Source organism: Cricetulus griseus (genome assembly GCF_003668045.3).
Source record: "Cricetulus griseus strain 17A/GY chromosome 1 unlocalized genomic scaffold, alternate assembly CriGri-PICRH-1.0 chr1_1, whole genome shotgun sequence".
In the NCBI taxonomy this organism is placed as follows: Eukaryota; Metazoa; Chordata; class Mammalia; order Rodentia; family Cricetidae; genus Cricetulus; species Cricetulus griseus.
Window position 1 is genome coordinate 34,277,756 of NW_023276807.1, and position 6,000 is coordinate 34,283,755.

Sequence of the window (6,000 nt, forward strand, 5' to 3'; positions counted from 1 at the left end):
AAGATGACAGAGTAAGTACTTGTCAGGAGGCATCCTAGTGCAGTTGCAAGCAATGTGTATTAGGAGTTGACAGATATAAATAACTTATTAGAGTCACACATATTTACCCACTTGAAAACCCAGGAATTATGATTCCAACACACAACAAAATGTGGATAATGTACATTCTTTGGAAAAGAATAACAAACCGTAAACTTTCAAAAACAGAATTGTCTCTAAAATATCTGTGTAATATACTAGCTTAGATTCCAAGAAAATAAACACCCATCTTTTAGAAGCAGAACGTTTAAACTCCCATATTTGCACATTATCTTTTCATGTTCCCAGTATGTCCATGTTGTGTGATGTTTCTTCCACTTTGAGGGAAGGAGTGAGAGTAAAGCATTCATTCTTCTGGGTGACAATGAGTGAAGACTTTTCAAAGGTATCTTGGTTTGCCTAAGGAATGGAAAATGCAGTCCTGGCTTTAGGTGCCTTCTCTAACAATCCTGGGAAGTTAAATAGTTGAAGGCGTCATGGTTGCTTTGAAAGCCTGACCTTTGCAAGATCACTCATAGAAGAACATTTTACTTAAGTCAACAGGATTTATTCAAATAGTCAAGAATATTCCACCAAGAAAAGAAAATCACTTAAAAAAAGAAAAAGAACTTTCTCTGACCTGCAGGGTGCAGCCATCCCTGGTCTTAGCATTCCCACTTAGCTCTTGTCTCATTATGCACTGCCCATTTCAGCTGCACGCCATCCCTACTTCCTTTAAAAAGAGTCATTATCCTAGATGCTGTGCTATCAGGTGGACTGTTGTAAACCATCTATGTCCATTAACAATTCTATGAAAAAGGGGTGAGAAGGGCAGTTAATTTAATTAACAAGTTGCTTTTCCACCACAAAATAAAAGTAATCATCGCCACATGATGCTACTACCTTGAAAGCCAATTTAAACCAACAGCTCTAAGTAAGCTAGGTCTAAAGTGCTTAGAGGCGAGGAGAAAAATGATACATTTAGTGGATAAGATGTGAATATCCTCCTCCAAGGAGAGCTCTCAGTGCACCTCTTAGCTTGTAGTGGAGTTCTTTCAGATTGCTAAAATATTGGGTTCAACACAATAAATAGAGATAAGGTCTTAAAGATGGAAATAAGAAGAAAGAAAGAAAGAAAGAAAGAAAGAAAGAGAAAATATTTGAAACCCATAGAAAAATATTTAAAACTCATACAAGGTCTTTTCTTGTCCTTTTATTGGCATACGCTGTAACTCATCCTTATGTTTGCTACTGCTTTCATTATTTGCTATCTTTCTTCTCCTCACATACATTATGAGTCATTTCCTTTTACCATTCTAACCAGAGAGTTTCCAAACTGAAATCTTAGAAGTTGTAGTTAATGATATTCATGTCTCCCAATGGCTAATATCTTCTCCATTTTTCATTATACTTTCTATTATGATGATGTTCTGACAGCAGGATTTTGTTCATTGTCAATAGTTTCCATATAGGAAAAAATCCAGCTTTAAGCTTACAAAATTGGTAGTTCTCTGTGAACAACTGCATTTTAATTGATTTATCAGTGCATTTACCAACTGACATTAAAGGAAAGCTCAAGATGAACTCAATAAAGTTCTTATTAGTAACCAGGAAGGTACAGGATCATACTGTTTGTGCCTCTTCTAGAAGACAAAATTAGCATGATAGCCATACAAGCAAAATATAACTTCAAACTGAGTTATGTGCAATGGACGATTGCATGCAAGCATATGAGCACAAAGGCTTCATTAAAAAATTCTGGGATCAGCAGTTGGATTCCCAGAGAAAGTTCAAAGGAACTGGAAATGAAGCATAGGAAGAGCAGGAGCATATGGTATGACCAACAAGATGCTTCAGTGAGACCCTGTGGAAGAGAGGAACGAAAAAGTGTGAGGAGACAAGAGGTGAGAATAGTGACTTAATGAAGTAGCAGCAAAAACTGACAAAATCAAGGCTGTGATAGCATCAAGATGCTGGTGTGTCAAGTTTAACATCCTGTATCCTACAACAATTACAAAACAAAGAATTATATCATGGGGATTGTTGTGGGATATTTATACACTGTGTGAAGAAATTGGTGTGACTGGTGTAAGAAAAAACCTGAACAGCCAATGCAGCCAACAACTGAACAGGTAGGGGGTATAGGCAGGGTTTCAGGGCAGAGAGAGAACTGTGGGAGTAAAGCAGGCAGAGTCACAGGCAAGACACAAAGAAGAAACAGGAGGTGCAAGATGAAAGAGAGATAATGCCACATGGCAGAATATAGATTAATATAAATGGGTTAATTTAAGTTATGAGAGCTATTTGAGATAAGTCTAAGCTAAAGGCCAAACTCATAATTAATAGTAAATCTCTGTGTCATTATTTATGGGCTTATGGTCCTGAGGAAAATGTATAGTACAAGAAATGGATGAAATGAGTAATACAAAGGCCACATTCACCCTGTGCTCTTCAAATCAATTAACTTTTCAATATGAATATCAAAAAGTTCCAAATTTCTGGCTAAGAGAATAATTTTTGCCCTCTGTTTCTGACCTCATAATTGACACACCAAATGAATCTTTCAATATTTATTTGTCCATAAAATAAACATTGTTCGTTAATTTTAGAATGTGTTCTTTAATATGATATAGTTTATATATATAGTAAATGAGATAATTGATCAGATGTCTTTTCTGTGTATATAAAGAATGCTTTGCTTCACTTATATATTTGAGCTATTATATGGCATTGTTGAAGCAGAATTATAAGGTAATTTGATGTCTAAGGAGTATTTTCTTAAAACAAATTAGGTGTTAGATGTCATACAATTATGCAATTTCCAAAACTGCGTGTAACCTACAATGTTATAGGTTTCTGTGTTTACATTTATACAGTAGTTCCTTTCATTTATATGAGTGGGAGGAACCCAGCAATTTGCTTGGGTTTCTGCTTTCTTTGATCAGCTTACCTACTGAGTTGGCTTGGTCATTCCTTCTATGAAACATATTTGAGGAGTTTTCCAAGTATCATTCATTAGGAATACATAAATAAATACCTACTCTATCTTGAAACTCTCTCCTCTAACAACTATATTTATTTTCGATCATCTTGTCCTTTGGAATGGAATCAAAATTAGTGGAATCAACTATGAGCCATATGTGGCATATACAAAACTTATAAAAATAGTATCAGTAGGAAATAATATCTTAATAGCATAATAGTACCTCTGGTATCTTCTCTATAATTTCGTATTTCTTTCAGTAGCATTTCTTATAAGATCCTGTTGCTGTAGATACCACACACTTTAGTCACACGACTTAAAAATCTCAAGCGGCTACTGACATGGAAGCTTCCTTTGTCCTGGCTTTCATAGTTCTGGAAGGTGCTTTGCAGTATGTTGGAGAAGAAAAGTTATTAACAGTATTACCAAGCTGTGAACACTGTTAGCTACAGTGTTATTCTACCCGAAAAATAATCCCACTGGTGCAAAGTGACTTTCTGATTGGATTCAAGGCCAATCTATAGGCGAGAACTCATATCTGGTACTGTAAACCTGACCAAGAATCTCTGGTTGCAGATGTGCTAGGAGAGAACATACTATTATTGGTGTCCTAAATGGGGACAATATCAAACTGCCTTCCATATATGTACCTTAATAAGTATGGATTAGTGAATTCCCCAGCATTCATTAGAAAATCTTTTTGCATTGGGCAGTAGTTAACAGAAAGAACTATTCAATGTGCACTAAGCCACCGTGGGGAGCTCATCCCTAAATTGAAAACTGTTCCCCAAAGGTTTAAGGCACATCGCAGAAGGGAGCAAAGAATTCTGTGTCCTGGAGAGTGGGGAGAAGGGTTGGAAATGGGGTCTTTCTTTCAGATGCCACAGGGTTGAGGGTATCATAACACACTGCAACTTTTGTCATTGCATAAGATTGGGAACTTCAAATCTTTCCTTTCTGTAGTTTATCAGTAACCACTGACAAACCGTCCATGCTGCAGTGGAAGAACATCCTCCTCACTCTCATATAGGCTGCCCGTTGAACTTAGTGGGTCATACACAAAAAGCCATTAGGTTAATAAGGAAGACAGGTTTCAGAGAAAGGAGGAAGCAGAATGAGACAGATAATAAGGCTTGAGGAAGTTTAAAATGCCTTATATACAGTCTGAAACTGTCGAAAGAAATACGGTCTGTAAGTATTTTCTCAAATGCCATGAGTTGCCCTTTCATTTCTCTGTTGTATGTTTGTAATTTTTGAAGTTCAGTTTATGGTGAGTGTTTTTGTGTATGTGTGTATGTTCATGCTTTTCTTGTGTGTCAAAATCATGAAACCATTTTCACATAAAATAGCTGTGTTCATTATGTCTCATTTATTTACTTCCTAAAATCTGATTTAAAATAAATGTTTTCCTTTCCTTCAATTTTTCAAGGTTGACATTATAAAAATAAAGTCTTGACTTGGGATTTATACTGTATCCTATTATTCCCATGGTTATCTTTATGTGTATATTTGAATCAGAAGCTTAATATAATATTCCATTTATTATTTATTCCATTAATTATTTATTCATTGGTTAATGATAAAATCACAATTAGCATTGGGCCAAGTGCTATGGTTACAAAAAAGGAAAGATCCAGTCTCTGGTTTCATGGACCTCTGAAAAAAAAAAGAGGAAGAACATTTCCAATGCAACCACTAGAATACGACCCCACATGAAGTTAGGTTCAAAATATTATTTGAGTACGGACTTAAAACTACTTGGTAGACTGTGATTACAAAGCTTTCGTTTTGTAGATCAGACAGAGAATTAACTATCTTTATGAATTTCTAAAACTAATGCAACAGTGACCTAATCAAAAGTTTTATAAAGCAGTAGTTTTTGTTTTCTCTTGGATAACAGCAGCTAATTTTAATTTCAATTATACCCACTGTGCTTTATGCTTCTTTTCATTTCAGAATGAATCCCATTTTCCTGAAAATATCCCAAGGCTTGGCCTTATTCTTCAATGATGAATCCTCTCTGTAGACACAATACTTGGTACCTGATAACTGGGGCATATTATTGTGAATAACGACATAAAATGACATGTGAGAAGTTTTAAAAACTGTGTCAGATCACTTAAAGCCTGTTGCAGCATCCTTATTAAAAATTTGTACTGTTGAAAAAGATGTGATCTACTTTTGTTTTACCAATTCAAGCAAGTATTTTATTTGCAATAAAGAAATTGAAGGACTATGAAAGTTGTGTGGAGCCATCTGCTTTTGAAATTACTCTCATACAGAGGTTTAATCTTCGGTGGTTTTCAACTACTTATTGTGGAAATGCATTGAACTTTTATGTCTTCAGTTAACTTATTCTACTCTATCATCCTATAACAAGTATATTGGTACCCTGTTTTAAATGGAGAAGGCATATGAAATACTCAGGACTTGCACTTGATAACGAAGCACATCACAGAGTTATGTCTGTGTAAACAACTCCTAGCAAATCTATATATCTGCTAAGAAGCATATGGATAAATTGACAGATGATTCCATTTAAAAAACACAACTTAAAAATTTAATGTAGTTAAGAGCAGGGGGGATTTCTATAAATAATGAGAAAGACTGGGTTTCACTATCACTTCAACTAGGATTAAGTTATGTGTTGCCATTCCTTAATTTTCCCCAGCCTTCTAGAAATAGGATTACCCAACAAGAGTCCCTTTTTTCTGTATGTGTTCCTACATGCATTTCTTACCCATATTCATTAACATAAGCAATTCATATGCAAAGTTGAATATTTGTATTAGGATATTTCTGCAAACTTAAAATTTTTTAACAGGAAAGATGTCTGCAAAAATTCAACTACTTCAATTTTGTATTTGATAACCAATTAGTGTGCTCTTTTCTAAGGAAGATTATTTTTCCTTATATCCTCAAATATAAAAATAAAGTTAAAAACTATAGCTACTTCTGAATCAATGCCTGCTTTTATTTGCTTCTATAAGTTAATTTCC

At 34.9% G+C, this 6,000-nt stretch overlaps 1 long non-coding RNA gene across 1 annotated transcript in view; it reads left to right on the plus strand.

Moving 5' to 3' along the window:
• Positions 1–5,229, plus strand: part of LOC118239745 — a 54,370-nt gene extending 49,141 nt beyond the window's left edge. Inside the window, exon 3 of the long non-coding RNA XR_004772613.1 lies at positions 4,958–5,229. This is a non-coding gene — a long non-coding RNA (uncharacterized LOC118239745). The remainder of the gene's footprint in view (positions 1–4,957) is intronic.
• The last annotated feature ends 771 nt before the right edge of the window (positions 5,230–6,000 follow it).